The following is a 17,228-nucleotide window of genomic DNA, read 5'->3' as shown; positions in this document are numbered from 1 at the left end:
TATGGAACAAATAAGTATAGTGAATGCCTCCTATTTTTAACTCCTATTTATTTTGTAGCAATGCCTCGAACAAAGAATGTGAATGTGAAGAATGTAGCAAAAAGTGTTTTCCACCGGGTGCTAAGAAGTTGTTAGTGGGGGAGTAGTAGTTCGGGTCGCGAGGAGCCCCGAAAAAAGAGAGAAAGTGGCAACAACTACCTCGGCATCAGTCCAGAGGGGATCGGAAAGCGGATGATCCGGTAAATATAGTAAGTGGTGTAGAGTTAGGAAATCAAAAAGAGAAGAAAGCAAACAGTTATGAGTGATGTAGATTTAGATGTAGATGTAGATTTAGATTTAGATTTAGATGAAGATGAAGATGTAGATGTAGATGATGTAAATATGGATCGTGGGAAGAGTGTAGTTGTAGGTGATGATGAAGAGGATGATAGTGAAGAAGATGACGAAGAGGGTGTTGATGGAGGCCGGAGGGGGAGGAGGACGATGAGGATGAGGAGGGACTTGAGAGGATGAGGAGGAGGAGGATGATGATGACGATGAAGTCCCCGAAGTCCCCGCACTGCACCTCCGTGAATATTGTGAGAAAGTCCAACAATGACTTGGAGTTCCGAGAGGTGTTTATGGAGGTGGCCCTCGTGGTGTCACATCCGTTATATGACTACGCGGTGCGTGGGCTCGCGATATTTGGGAGGGGCAGGTAATATTATTATATATTGTCTATTAGTATTTAAATTTTGTATTACTTAAACCTTGTGCATACATTAATACTAAGTTTTGTTGTTTTAGGCGGAGAGAGGGTGTTGAAGTGTCATGGGCACCGAACAAGTTGGTACAATGGGATATCGTCGGAGAGTGTTCGACCGTTTCTAATTTTCATGTGGAGCTTCAAAGGACCGGCTTATGCTGCTCGGTCTTAGGTGTATATAAGCATCGATCCCGTGTTGGTCTCTAGCGTTTGTGGAGAGGTGGCATCGAGGAGACCAACACGTTTCATATGCCGGGGTGAGATGACAATCACGTTGGACGATGTTTCCCAACTCTTAGGAGTTCGGACGAGGCAAAGCAAAGCGGTGGGACACCGATTTGACTCGAAATCACAATAAAAAGACTCCTCCACCAAGGTCTTGGCATACCCATGGACAAGATAGATCGCGGAGATGAAATCCAATAAGTTCACTTCCAAAGTTAGGATGGATTTCTTGATGAAGCAGTTCTTTTCGGGAAGGTGACGGATGAAGATTTACACGGGATGAAAATGGGGTTGTTTGTGAAGAAGGCGCCAACCCAAAAAGAGTTCGCGATTTCTTCGTGAGAGCTTATTTGTTGTTTTTCTTTGGATGTCTTGCCTTCACCGACATCGCCTGAACCTGCAGTTCCCGTTTGTTATCCGAGACCGCTATGAAATTTGCCGAGATCGAGACTACGCCTGGTGCAACCTTTACGGGCTTACTTGTACAGGGGTCTTGGGACTGCCACAAGTGCCAAGGTGAAGGGTGTTTCAGGCTATTTCACTCTCCTACAGGTATTAGTTTTTTTGTTTTTTTCTTTTCAATGTCAATTTTATATATCTATTACAATATTAACTGGGTGTCTATATTAATCTAGGCATGGATTTATGAGTACTTCCCGGTGTTCAGGACATTCCCAAACGATGACTATCAGTTGAGCATGTCGCAGACTCATAAATATTCGATTTTTCGATCTTTTTATGCTAGCACAACAATTTGCATTGAAGCATAGCCGAGCGATGATTGATAATATGACTTGTACCGATGTAAGCATTTTTGTATATAAATAGTTTTATTTATTAATTGATATTATTAGTATGTGGTTAATGATTAATTTCCTCGATCATATGCTATTTGATAGGTTGAATGGTATCCCTATGTCAAGTCCGAAAGCTATACGGCCCGGTGGATGAAATAGCATTTTTCGAGGGATTTATATGCTTTCTTGATAATGTCGAAGCAAAGACAATGTTTCGAGGGTTGGCGTCGGTTTAGGTCATATGCAGTTTGTACCTTCGTGATCCCCCAAGACCAAAGACCTCGACGCGAACTACTTCCTCGGACGCGCACGATGTGAAATTTAATGTTGTGTCTTCCTATGGAGTAAATGGCGTAATCACTTGATACAACTTGAACATCGAGGACCCATTCCGCCTTATCCATGGGAGTGTGTTAGTAGATACATGAGTTGGTATGAAAACAATAGCCATATTCGAATGATAAACCCCGATCATCTTAATCTCTACTCCCTACGAGTCTTCCATATCATAATCCGGTGAGTTAATACTTTACAACGTTAGTTTTTTGTTTTTATTTTGTTTTGGTATTTTATAAATGTAAATGTATATACTAATGTAGTTTTTCGTTTTAATTTTGACAAAGACCCGTCGTTGATGAAATTTCTCGTTTGCTCAATCAAGGCCCGCGAATTGGGTGGGATGCGATTCCGTGACGATGCGGAACGAGTTCATGGAGGCATACAATTTGACCGTGCAAGTTCATTGGCGGACGATATCGTTAAGGAGCATTGGATTTAGCAATGTTGAGTTTGGTTAGTTTAGGGTTTAGTGTGTTGAGCATTGGCACTCTTGTTGGAAGTCTTGTTGGAGTCTGGGGTGGAAATGTGTTATAGAGCTTGAGAGATTGAGTGTCTTTCTTGAGTCTGGAAATGTGTTATAGAGTCTAGGGTTTATTGTGTTGTTGTTATGTTTACTTATGCTTTTGTAACAAAGATGCTTATAGAGAAAAATCAAGTGATAACATTTTATTGTTGCTGAAACTCAGAGATTTTTGTGGGATATGTGGAATACTTGTTGAATCTAAGTTTGTAATCTAAGTTTCATATTCGACTTCGCAGGTTTTGTTAGTCCGTTTACAGAGATTTCTCAGATTTTTAAAGGGTACAATTCATTATGGAATTCAACTGCAAAAAGAGAATCAGGAAATCACTGCTTTTGCTGATGCAGATTGGGCTGGTTGTGTCTTTGATAGAAGATCTACTGGAGGCTGTTTATTCTTTGGTACATCACCAATTGGATGGGGTTCAAGGAAACAAAACACAGTGTCTAGATCCTCAACAGAGGCAGAATACAGAACACTTGCTACAACTGCTGTAGAAATATTTTGGTTGTGTACATTGTTAAAAGACCTTCATATATTTCTGCCAAAGCCACCAGTTATGTGGTGTGATAACTTAAGTGCAATTGCGTCCAGTATTCCATGCAAGGACTAAACACATTGAGGTGGACTTCCATTACATTAGAGAACTCAAATACAAGTGGTGGGAAATGTTGTAACTATTTTCTGTTTCTATTCCCTGTAACTATTTTCTGTTTCTCTGTAAATGTTGTCTGTAAATACAAGTGAAATCAATTTGGGAAAAAATGACTTGTTGTTTTTTGCCTCTTGACGGTGTGGCCAATACATCGTCCAAGAGGCAAAAACAGCAAGTCATTTTTTTTCCCAAGTTTTACTTTCAAACGACATGGCCACACCGTTTGAGACTAAGTCCAAACGGTGTGGCCACACCGTCCAAATGCCAAAAAAACAGAGAATTTACGCAAATTTCGCAATTTTGAACTCATTCAAAGGAAAGTTTGTGACTCAATTAAACTACCATCCATACTGAATAAAATATTTTGCTTACAGATTGTGAACCTTCTATCGAGCTTTGTATCCATTGACGCCAATGCTATTAATCATCGAGAATGAAACCGCGAATGGATTTGGCGGATAAACTCCAATATGGAGATTAAGGAAGGTCCGGGTTGAGGCTGGTCGCGAAGCATGCTAGGTATGAGGCAATGGAACTGAAAAGAACTGTTAGTGATATAAAAGCATGAGGTGCATTCACAGCTTATACAGAACACAACAAATTCTATAACTGTTGTCGCTGCTCTTTTTTGCCTCTATAGCATTCATGGCTATATTCAATCTACCCGGTCAAGATTTTGCACCTTGGACTCGATCTTTGGGAAAGCCAACATTGCCGACAATGTTGGGTTTCAAGTGTTTTGCTTTTTAAATGCTACATCTCTCGTTCATATCTCTAGCTGTTGTTGTGGTCCGGATAACCTTGGTTGCGTGGGATACTAGTGCACGTGAACAAAGGTTGTTACAAAGAGTAAACAAGCTAATGTGGCAAAGATGCCTTAGCACCTGTGGTGCTTTTGCACTATATTAGGATTCACGGCAAACTTGGATTGGACAACAACCTTGAACAAGAATTACCTTAGCATACTGTACAAAGCACGTGTTCAGATACAATATGTCAATTGGAATATAAAAGTATATACCATCGATTGCAAAACTCAAGCATTCTTAGAACTGTTTCATTTCTAGAATTAAATAAATTTTCCAAACAAATACAATACAGACCATATAAAGATTACACCAATGATCATTTTGCCGTTTTTGAGTGTTTGATAAGCCAATCAATGACACTGTCTATGTTGATGGAATCCTTGCATGAGATCATGTAGCAGCAGACTTCTCTATCTTTGATGGACTCGCATCAAGTATCTTTTTTGGCATTTTGGGCCGGTGGCCACACCGTTTGAGACTAAGTCCAAACGGTGTGGCCACACCGCCCAAATGCCAAAAAAACAGCAAGTCATATTTTTCCAAGTACTAGTTTCAAACGACATGGCCACACTTGTGCCTGGCATTGTAGACTTGAAATATGCTAGATAGGTTATCAGGAAACCTATGTCTGATGGACTTCAAAACTTCTTTAGGTTTAACTCCATTTTGAGTCATCTCTGACAAGAACTCGAATTGTGGAACAGTCAGTCGAGTAGCAAATGCATGTCCTTCAAGGGTGTTCGCTAATGGATGGTTGTGAACACCATTAAGAACGACAATTTTCCAACTATCGGCAGTGCCGCGTTGGAAAATACATCTTAACTTAAATGGACATCCACGTTTCATGGTTCCCGTATTTCTCTTATTAACTTTCTCTGCTTTTTTGTGTGAACGATACACGCCCGAACTCTCGCATTCTAAATCCAGCCTTGGTACTCGGTTCCCGTTAGCATTCTGCGACTTCCCAATTACCACAACCACATTACATTGTTTTCCCCGAGCAGTTGCCCAACCAATTACGTCACTACGTGTATGAAATACCTAAAGATATGAAAGAAAACAACAATCAATAAACTAATATAATTTCATTTAGAAAATAAAAACAAGTGAAAACAATGCCTACTATGTACCTCTTCCGTAGTAAATATTTCTGTTGTATCCATTGAAAGCGGTTGAACATCATCCACGTCATTCGAGTTTCCAGAGTTCTCGAAACGCACCGAAGGATCCTAAATAAAGAACAGTTGTTAATTGATGTTTGGCTTAAGTACCAAATGCCACAAACGACATGGCCAAAAGATTTGAACTTGGAAAAAATATGACTTGCTGTTTTTTTGGCATTTGAACGGTGTGGCCACACCGTTTGGACTTAGTCTTGAACGGTGTGGCCACACCGTTTGGACTTAGTCTTAAACGACATGGCCACACCGTTTGGACTTAGTCTTGAACGGTGTGGCCATGTCGTTTAAGACTAAGTCCAAACGGTGTGGCCACACCGTTCAAGACTAAGTCCAAACGGTGTGGCCACACCGTTCAAATGCCAAAAAAACAGCAAGTCATATTTTTTCCAAGTTCAAAACTCAAACGATATGGCCACACCGTTTGGGACCTAGTCCAAACGGTGTGGCCATGTCGTTTGTGACTAACTTCAAACGTTGTGGCCACACCGTTCAAGTCGCAAAAAAACAGATAAATCGTTTTTTCCAAATTCAAATCCCAAACGACATGGCCACATCGTTTTGGACACGATCCCGCGATTGTGACGAGACCGCTTTGGTGTGAAATACAAACGACCTAGCGGCGCCGTTTAATTACTACATGCATAATTATTACATGTATAATTATTACATGTATAATCACCGCATACACATCAATAATTCCTACATGCATAATTATTACATGTATAATCAATCGCATACACATCAATAATTCCTACATGCATAATTATTACATGTATAATCACTTTACACATTAATAATTCCTACATGCAAAATTATTACATGCATAATTACTACATGCTTACATGTATAATCACTGTACACATCAATAATTTCTACATGCATAATTATTACATGTATAATTACTACATTCATAATTACGTTTAATTTAGATTTACCTTATTCTTATTAAATGCATCATCATCCATTCCTCTATTTTCTTCACTTTGAACTTGTTCTACATTCTCTTTTTGAATGGGGTCACTTGGAACTTGTTCTATATTTTCTTCTTGAATGGGGTCATGATGCATTACATTTTCTTCGTCATCTTCATGTTCTAAAATGGGGTTGGGCTCTTCCATTAGTGTTTAGTGCTAGGGTTTAAGGGTTTAAGGGTTTATGGTTTTTTATGGTGGAAGATAAGAGAATAAAAGAGAAGGGTTGAAAAGGTTGCAACAAGTCAAATTCACTTTGGTTTGGGGTCTGCCCAACACAAAACAACTTTTGGGACCAATGGCACATTTGTAATAAGTGTTTTAGTTTTTGGGGTCTGCCCAACACAATATGGGGTCCGGCAGTAACAAGTACCTTCTATACTCTATACTCTAGACAAACACCACATCCCAATCCATTTGACTCCACGAATATCATTATTTGTTTGTCTATTCTACATGAATATCATTATTTGATTCTACAAAAGAGTAATTAGTAATTAAAATAACGCGACTATATATTTGTGTTAGATGCTTTGGAAGCGCTTTAGATATTATAATTTTTTTTACGTAAGGCGCTTTGACGCTTAAGCTCTAACACCCACTTTCACTCGCGCTTTGCGCTTTGGTTGCTAGCTATTTACCCACCCAAAAAAAAAATTGTAGTGACTAGCAGCCCCCCCTTACTGATAATCTTGGATCTGTCCCTGATAGCAAATCCAATTATGAATCGTGTTGAGATGCTTAGTTAGCCCCACATGGGCCATTGAAAGCCTTACATAATATGAGGGGGCCTGTTGAGATGTTTAATTTAGTCCTACATGGAACATTGAAAGCCTCGCATAACAATACATAAGGTCCTGGGTCTCTCCAGTCATTACCAATGGGTCTCTCCAGTCATTACCAATTGGTTTTGAATTGGATGCTCTTAACAACACGTAAGCCATAGTATAACAAAACCAATTAGAAATAGATAGATCATATCATCATGAGGTTCTAAAAACAGCATTTATGCAAAGAGAATTGTAGGCTTTTAGCGATCATCAAGTGAAGGCGTCTACACTTGATGAGACGGATCACTATATAGCCTAAGAAAATGAACACCGGATGACTAACTAACCAGCCGAATTGAGTAAGAAACGGACTTGCTTGTACGGATCAACCTCGACAAGTGGATTCAAGTGTTTCTCCAAAATATCTCGAACAAATGCCTTTTCGTTATCATCTCTTCACCTTTCGGCTAAGAGAAAATAACCATCTTTTGCCGATCTTCTTTTGATATTCCAAGTTCCCGAAATGATTAGCCCATCGAAATAAGTCCCTGGAGCAATAAAACCATGTTTTCCAAAGAAAAGCTTTCTTTGCTCTGCCTATGCAATCAGAATCTTTCATTACATCAACCATTTTTTTACATATTTCGGCCGAATTTTACATCTCTTTTCCAAAATTGTGCATAACTCATCTTCGGAATTTCATCGACATGGATCTCCACAAAACGATTGCGGAAAGCTTCGGGAAAGAATTTTCCGTCCCCGCGTAGAATGTAGGTGGATTTTGGGTGGCAAAAGCATAAAATCTGGATGAGCCTTGATTGTCTCCCCGTATTTCGTGTACAAAGAGCTCTGTTGTCGCCCAACAAGCGGTTTAGTGCTTCCAAAACATCGATGGTGCGAGGTTAAGCTCGTCCAAGACTATCCAAAGATCCGCTCGAACAAACCTTTAGCCAAGATTAACCTTCCGAAAGACAAGCTTCCGGTAGCATCGCAGAACATATGAACCCAAATATTCCGGCCGATCAATTAAGGCCATGATTATTAATGCGCACAAATTCATGGCCGATTAAGCGAGCGGATAACGAACAAGACTTGTCTTCCCACTAGACGGGCCCCTGAAGAAAACATGATACCTTTTAATCAATATAGAGCGTGCAAGATTCCTTTAATACTCTTTTTACATCGCTCGTCAAAATATAATCATCCAGGGAAGAATCGGATTCCGTCCTTTTTGCAACCATCGATAACTATCAAAGGGAACATTTGGGTATAGTTCCTTCTAGCAAATATGAGCATATCATTTTGTTCATAAGCTTCGAACTAGGTCCGTCCAATAAGGTCGAGAAAAACATACAAAATCCATCATAGAGGGCTTTTCAAATTCAAATTTTCTCTTTGCCTTCTTTAAATATTCCGAGCATGGTATAGAAATCTCAAACTAAATTGAGGCTTCGATTAGCTCCATCTTGCAACCTCTCCTCGATTTCTCTTTGCAACTTTATAAAAAAATGCAGGATTTTCTTAACTAGCTCACCATTACGGCAGACTATCATCCGAAACCGATTAATAAACAAAGTCAAGTCTTCATCATTTAGAATTTCATCAACAAAATATTCTCAGAAATGCTGCTCCTCACGCAGATACGGCAAGTCTCTCTTTCCAAAGATCGGTTGTGGGATTCATATAACCAAACAAGCGGAAAGCCGGATGACGTTCTATATAATCAACATCTCCTCGTTCAGTTAAACAAAGAGAGCCATTCTCTCCCACCAGAACACCCATAAGTCTTTGTAATGTTTCTGGTGGGGCCAAATTTACTTCATCAAGTAATATCCAATGACCATTTCTAAGGGCAGTTATGAAAGCTCCTTCAACAAATGAAAATGCCAAGCAAGATGAGGCATTAATAACCGGCCGGGATAGATTGAGTTTATCGATAAAAGCGTTCCCAAGCCTGAAAAACTTCTTCACTCAAAGGTCTCTTCCGCTTTGCCGACCTCGGCTATCTAGATTCTTGCCGAGTGGCATCCGCTGCCGGAAATGAAGGATGTGGTCTGGCGGATCTCCTTTTCCATCGTACTTTTCGAATCTAGGCTAGTTGAAATGCTTTGGGACTTCCGAAGCCCAGATGTCATCCGCCAATGGGTTGCGATTCAGCCCGGCCGTCACCTGACTAGCTGCTCCCCCACAACTCTTCGCCTGTTGCCGGTTAGCTTCCCTATCGTTATTTATCATTTCTTTTGCACCTCGCCAACCGGCCAAACCGGTTACCGGATTTTTCCAAGATTTGACTCATTATTCTCTTCCTCTTCCGCATCCTCGCTTGACTCTTCACCCATCTCTTCCTCTTCCCTTTCCATTTCCCGTCTTAATTCGTCATTCTCCTCTCTTAGCCTCCCGATCTCTTCTCTCATGAGCCACATCTCTTCCGCTTCTTGTTCCTCTCTTCTGTCTCCTTCTTCCCCAACCACTACCTCAGGCATCGGTTCCTCTTCGGTCTCCCTACCTGTTTCTTAGGTGCCATCTCTTTCTTGCTTCTCGTCCCCACAGACGTGGCCAAATGTAAGAACCAAAAACCTCCAATGGAATAAAACACAAAGAAATCTCAAATAGAACAACGAAGTACTCTCTGTCTCTCTTTCTTCCCTCTTTTCTCTCTTTTCTTTTCCCTCCCCTTTCTCCTCTCTATGGCTGCCTCCTCTTCTTGTCTTCCTTCTCTTCTTTTTTATACCCCTCCCCTCTCTTTCTGGACTATCCATCTGTCCCTTCATCTGACGGCCTCCTGTTAGCCGTACCTCGGCCACGTCTCCCTAGGGTTCCGCAGCCCGGTTCTCCTGCTTCCTGGGGTAGCAGTTTAACTATCCATCTGTCCCTTCATTTGACGGCCTCCTGTTAGCCGTACCTCGGCCACGTCTGCCCCTAGGGTTCCACGGCCCGGTTCTCCTGCTCCCTGGGGTAGCATATTAAACTGCTTCCCTTCTTTGTCCCGCTGACTTGGTCTTCGCTCCTTCATTGAGACTCCCCCATCCAGAACGTCCCTCTTCCTTCCATCCCTCGGCCCATCTTGCAGCCGTACCTGTGCCACATCCACTCTTTAGGGTTTGCGGACATGATCCCATACTCCCCAGCCTACCCGGTTACACTGCCTCCCCCCTTTGTCTTTGACATAGTCCTGTGTTATATAATGGGCCACTACAGAAAATGCGCCAAAGAATGCCACTGCAGCCAGTATAATAAATGGTAGTTTGTAACACTCTTGTCCTGCAAGTTAGTTCCTTCACTGAATCCCTGCTCATACCTTTTTGAGCGAGTTGTTTCAATGCCTCTTTGTCATAAAGCCTCCTGGCTACCAACACATTGAACACATAGGACCCAAGAGGACTCGCCAATTGCCCACAATTGAACAATGTAGCATAGTGTTTCAAGTCGAAGATCTCAGATCTCAGTTGTGCTCCATAACAAAAGCCAACTATGATAGAAGCAACATAAATGGAGCCCAGGTTAGGGAAGGCAATAAACAAGTGGCCAACGCAGGATAAGAGAAGTACAGCGACAATCATAAGTGGGCGAGGAAAGCTAAATTTTTCAAGAAGGATTTCAGATACAAAGCCAGCAAACACTCTTCCACAGAAATTCCAAATGCTAACAAGTGAAACAAAGGTACTTATGGTAAGAGTTGGATAGCCTAATGACTTGCCGATCTGGCCCAAATTATCAACTGCTGTGAGGTTAGTTCCAAGTCCACAAAAGGTCGCGATTAAAATAAGTAACATGTCAATACTAAATAGCGCTTGCAAGATGCCATAGTCTTCACCCCTATCTGGCTTTTTGAAAATATTGGCAAAGAATGAAGTTGTGGCTTTCTCTTCTATCCCAATGGAGCTTGATGGAGGCAATGTCGATGATTTTGGTTCTTCCAATGGTAACTTTTCTATTGTAACCCCAGTAGGTGGCATAGCATCAGCTAGCTTCTTTTCAATCCAGATCAAATACTCTTCTTTAATTCCAATTACTAGAAGAACAAAGAGCAAGCAACACACAACAGAAGCACTCGCGACATACCAACCATGAGTGAAAGCAAACTATTTCTGCAGTATAGTAACAACCATACTAAAGGAAGCTATTGCAAGTGCTACATACAGAAATTTATAAAACACCTTCACTTCATTGTCCCTTCGAACGACTTTCATAGATCGAATAGTATACACAAACACAACCGATAAAGCGGCAGGGAACCATGCAATAAGTAGAAGAAGAGATTTTGAGTCGTTACCATAAACAGCAAGATAAATCTGTACAGTAAAACCCTTTAAGAGTCCTAACATAATACCTCTACCCTGCGGGAAATTCCAAAGACAAGTAACAAGCACACCAGTATTGGCAAAATTCTGAGAGTTAGCACCAATGCAGATATACAAACACATTTGCCGAACTTTAGGCTTGGCTATTTTTCCTGTAACAGCAAGCAGCACCAACTAAGAGTACAAACCACGTAGGGGTAACTTCAGCAATTAGACCAGAAAAAACACCAGTATTAGAGCCAAGATCCTTAAAAAAACCAAGTAAGTTAAGATGGGATTCGGGTTCGTGATGAGATTGTTAACATGGCTGAGATCAATTTCTTGTGTGTTCATAAGAATCTTAGATCGAAGAGATCTATTTATAAGAAGCTTAGATTGAAAATTTCTTGTGAGTTCATAACTGAGATCTAGTTATAAGAAGCTTATATCGAAAATTGAGAAACTCTCTGAAACTGAATAATGTTCTTGTTAATCAGAAAATTGATTAATTGTTTGGTAAACGTTCTCTAGCGGAGAAGAAGATGATCAAATATTTCGCATTTTGGTTTCCGAAATAGTTCGAAATTTCGCGTTTTTATCAGAATTAAATCTGATCATCTCATCCTGAGATATGAGTGTCACTATAACCAAACCGTATATTAATTCGACCATTGATGTTTTGTGTTGTCAAGGTCTCTGAGGCAGGAGAGAATTTCAGTGTTGGGCAACGACAGCTGTTGATGTGAGAACCGATGCTCTTATATATTCAGAAAACTATTAGGGAAGAATTCAAGTCATGCACCATGCTCATTATTGCACATCGACTAAATACCATATTCAACTGTGACCGGGTTCTTCTGCTTCATGCTGGTCAGGTATGATATCATGGCTTTAACCTTAACTGCTCATCCAATTAATGGTTTCCTACTTGTCGTTAATACTTGCATGTGAATATGTGATGCATAATGGCTTGAAACCTGGTTAGCAAAAGCCTCCTCAGCATTGTTTCTACTAGTAAAATTGTAATTGTGTTAATGGAGAAGAAGTTTGGAGGAAAGTGGATACGGCCTAATTGCTTCTGGCCTTGTATCACTTCAATAGATATATATGAAAATTAGGGGTTTACAAAAATTAGAAACTGCCTAAAATATTCGGTCCGCCCCTCTGGAGATGTCCTCCTAGAACTCTAACACTGCTCATTTACCACATTTTACTAAAAATGCAAAGGAATATGAATGCCATGTCATATTACAAGGATAAGCTGAGAGAGTTTGTAGATGCGGTTTTCCTTGCCTTTGTATTGCGTAAACTGTATGGTTGTGATTAAATAAAAATCTCTCTTTTCTGAATCAGCAGACAGATAAATGAGAATAATTAGGTTTATACTATACTTCATATATATTTATAGTTCTTGTGAGTTTAGTTTGTACTACAGGTTTTTACCAAATTATGTAACCCTTGTTCTTCAGGTTTTGGAATTTGATGCACCTGGGCATCTCTTGTTTAATGAAACGAGTGCATTCTCTAAGATGGTTCATCAAGGCACTGGATCAGCAAATGCTCAGTACTTGCGGTCTTGCGGAGCTTAGTACTTAGAGAAGAAGAAAACAAGTTGGGTACGTAGAAGATGCCATGCAGCAAGATGGGCAAAGGAGATGACAGCTGGCTTCTTCACGATGGGCAGCCGCTGCCCAGTTTGCACTTGGTGCTAGCCTCACTTCTTCACAAAATGACCTGCAAAAGTTAGAGATTGAAGATGAGAACAACATCCAACAGAAGACAAAGGATGCAGTCATTAGTCATTACCCAGGTGTGTTGGAAGGCAAGCATGACAAAGTTATAAAAGACACTTTAAATCAGTAACAGATTCCCAAAGATGGATGGTGGTCAGCTCTGTACAAAATGGTTGGAGGTGTGTGCACTTCTCCCCCACTCCCTTCAAAATATGCAATCCACTATGACCGTGTGTAGCTTTATTGTTACTTACTTACTTTTTAGGTTATAATTTTAGGCACCTTGAACTTAAAATGAAGTTGTTCGAACTTTTTTCAGGTCTATCGATGATGAGTAGCTGGTTGGGTCGCAGCAGGTTTCAACAGCTGGATTATACGGCTTAGAGAACATATCAATCAATTTGGATGATGACGATATGTAGAAGATATCAAGCCTTTTCAAAAAAGATTATGTCAACTTCGTGTGCCAACACACGCAAATATTTCCAGAGTCACTAAATTCATTTATGCTCATATGTAGCGAAAACATTTTGTACAAAAGAATCAATAGTTAACTAGTTTTGAAAATTCAGGAATGATTACAATTGTGTGTAATGAGAAACAACAACAAGAAATATTGATGCAAAGCATGAAGATGTTGAAGTTGTTGCTACCAAGACAAGGGGTGTGCCCTTGTTTTCTTCTGATTTTATGGGTGTGTGCCGGGCACCCATAGTTCGAGTCCAAGCCCAATAGATCCAGAGTCCAATAGTTTAATTGTTTCAAGTTATTATTTGTGACACATGGTCGTGTTACTATTGGTTTATTGTTTTTAGAGTTAGTATAAATAAATGGCTTATGGTTAGGGTTTGGGGGAGCTGTGTTTTTAGAGTGTTGATGTTTATGATTTGAGAGATTTAATAAAAGAGTTGTCTTTTGTTTGTTTAATTCAAGTGTAAATTGTTAAACTGAAGTGTTCCGCCAATAAAATCTACATTGCCCAATCAAACATTATAATATTCTTTTTTGTTGTAATCAATTTAAGTCCAAACGAATCTTTGACTTTTGAGTGTGCATTAAGGGTGACTTCAGATCAGATCGGATTGACCTCTTTTAGATCATTTGAACTTGTTTTATTTGCCCGGGTTAATTGATGGTAGGCTCGACGTTTTGAATTTTTTCCTCATGGTTAGTAGTACAAAATGTTTTTTTATCTTTTTGTTTTCACTTGTTTTTGTTTGTTTACTTTTGAATTCTCCTTTTTGGCAAGTAATTGTCCATGAGAGTCTTCTAATTAATTGATTGTTTGATCCCCATTTTCTCCTTGGGTTGTTTCTTCATCTTTTCTTTTGTTATTTAATTTGTTTTTTTTTTTGTTTTTGTTTAAAATGGATTTTATTGATATATAAACAAACTACATTGGAGAGGTGATAAGCGCGCTGCAAATTGCGCCACTAGTTATTTCTGAATAGCAAATCCCACTCGATCTCCTAAAAACAAACTCTTTAGATTGAGCAAGCAACCATCACATTGACATCCATAACATTTTACAATCTTTTGATTATCTCGATATATATATATATATATATATATATATATATATATATATATATATATATATATATATATATATATATATATATATATTTTATTTTATTTTATTTTATTTTATTTTTGGTTTTGTTTTATATATTTGACCTCATGGTTTGTATGAGGTTTAAATGTTTAGGATTGAGATTTGGATTTCTTCACTACAAATACATATTTTTAAAGTTTCTTTGATAAAGTTTTAATAGGACCATTTTTTTTCAATAAATTTGCGTTCAACTTTTGTGCATTTAATCATTTGGACCTGGTGTCTTCTGAGTTCTGACCCCTTCTTGCCAAGCTCTAAAACTGCGGAACTGGTGGCCAACATCCGAATGAGGAGGGTTGAATAAAAAAAAAAGTATAATAACCTTTGGATAGTAGCAAGCCATCATTCTTTAGAGTTGGGTTCGGTAGCGTTTCAGCTAGTAGTTGAAACCTGCAATAGGAAGGGGTGAAGAAGCAGATAGTGTCAATACTGAAACCGAAGTATTAAAACCCAAGAACAAAGTATGTTGTCTGAAATTAAGTTTCCACGAGCTGCCATCTATTATAAGCAAAATCAAATTTGAAAACATTGAACGCACATAAGTAATGCAAAACTTTTTTCGAGATTCTTTTTGAATAACTTGTAGCAACGAACTCCCCTGACCATTCCACTAAGTAGTGATTACCTGCACCTATTAACAAATAATAGGATGTGTGCACTTCACTTGCCTTTGGAGGATCACTCTTGATATCACAAATGTATAGCTTCATATTACCACAAATCTATACTACTTTAAAATTTTGAAGCCTCATCTACAATTTTGTGTTCTGCAATAGTGATTTAATGTTTTTTTTATGTATCTCTTGGTCACTTTTATTATGATGTTTTTGCCCCTATAAAATATTTTGAACTCCAACATAGTAAATTATATATAAATAGAGCTTCTAGAGTGTGCAGGGTACACCGGTGCACAAACTTCTGGTCCACGTTTTTTTTTGGTAACTAGCTATGTAAGTTTGTAAGTTTAATGACATTTAGTAAAAAGGGTGAAAACGTAATTTACAACGTACGTAGATTTTATTTTTGATTAGATTTCGGTTTACATTTACATTAACTATTTCAACATAACAAAATTATTATCGGTCTTTCTCGTCTCCTAACTTCATTTAATACAACCATCGACCGTCGCATTTGAATCACCCTCGGCAATACATGTGGCTCAGAAGGCTGCGCACCACAATTATAGTGCAGTTGGCGCATCGTAGATTTTGGTATATAAAAATGGCAATTAAATTTAGGTTCTGTCGGTAACTTTTTTATGCAACCATTATATTACATCCAACATGTTTTTTTGTTTTTTTTATTATTTTTTTTAAACTCCAACACAATAAACTGTAGAAAAAATGGTAATTAAATTTCTTTCAGTTTGTAGTACCACGTGGCATAAAAATAATTGGTCAAAACTAAAACCAATGAATGTCGTGGACTTTCTTCGACGTGGCACTCATTTTTTATAACAAACAAAAGGAAAAAGTTCTCCCTCTCATTCTAATTCTAAACCCAAAATTTATCTTTTAGAAATGAAGGGTCGTCTCAAAGTTAGTAATTTGAGCTCTCCTTGCCAACAAAGTTGTTGTGACCTATCTCTTCTCCTCCTCTACTATTCTATTTATAATCCCCCTCCTCTCCCTTGGGCCCTCCATCTGTCCACTCATCTTACGGTCTCTGGAGTGCCATGTGTTAAGTTCTCGTACGACGTTAGGGTTTCGCCCTTCCTCCTGCTAGGCACGTGTCCAGATGGTTCAATTCCATGTCAACTAGCCTTCCGCGCCGCGGCTCTCCACTATCGGTCCTCTGTTCTCGGCCTCCATACTTGGCTTCCATGCCCACTGTCTTGAATAGCCTGTCCGTCATCCCACACCCCGTCCTCTTCCCGGCTCCCTTATCCGACAGACCCTCGGCCCTCATAAACTGGGTCGCTACAATGCCCCCTCTCGAGTTCGCGAACCTCATGAATGTTCGTGGACTCGAGAACTCAAATCATCTGCCTTTTTCCGTAACTTCTGCTGCACGCCTTTCTATTATTGACGCACGTGTCCCCCGCATGCTTGGTTTGTGTCGCCTCGTTTCTTGCTCCTCCACGTGTCACCTTTCCTCTGGTTCAACTGACGGCTTCTTGATTTTCGATCCTATTTCTTTCCCCTTTTACCCCCTCCACGCTTCAACTTCTACTTACTCCTTCTTTCCTTCTCATTCCTTTCTCACCCTTCTACTTCTTCCTTACCAGTCGCCATTTTTGAACCTTCCACTTTCCTTCCCGCTTACTTTGCCCCTTTTTACAGTCAACTCCATCCCTCTTCTAGCTTTCCTCCCACTCCTCCATTCTACACACCTCACCCGCTCAAACGTTTGCCTCTGCTGCTGGATTGGTGCACCAGGTTGGTAATCTTCTCTCTTTAATTTTCGCATTTCTTTTCGTAAACCGTTCATATTCCTTAGCTCCCTCCCATGTCGGATTCCCAATCCGACGGTCCGACTTCCTCGCGGTCGTATGCGGAGGAGTCTTCTCCTCCGCCTGATCCCACCGGCCCCCTCCACCACTAGGCGGCCTTTCAAGCTTTCCACCGCCTCCCCACGCCTCCGTCGA

At 39.8% G+C, this 17,228-nt stretch overlaps 1 pseudogene; it reads right to left on the bottom strand.

Moving 5' to 3' along the window:
* Positions 1-9,867: 9,867 nt before the first annotated feature.
* On the bottom strand, positions 9,868-11,588 carry LOC147519214 (protein NUCLEAR FUSION DEFECTIVE 4-like; annotated as a pseudogene).
* Positions 11,589-17,228: the final 5,640 nt, after the last annotated feature.

This window comes from Coptis chinensis, chromosome 2 (genome assembly GCF_015680905.1).
Source record: "Coptis chinensis isolate HL-2020 chromosome 2, ASM1568090v1, whole genome shotgun sequence".
NCBI classification, from domain to species: Eukaryota; Viridiplantae; Streptophyta; class Magnoliopsida; order Ranunculales; family Ranunculaceae; genus Coptis; species Coptis chinensis.
This window is presented reverse-complemented; position numbering and strand designations above follow the sequence as displayed.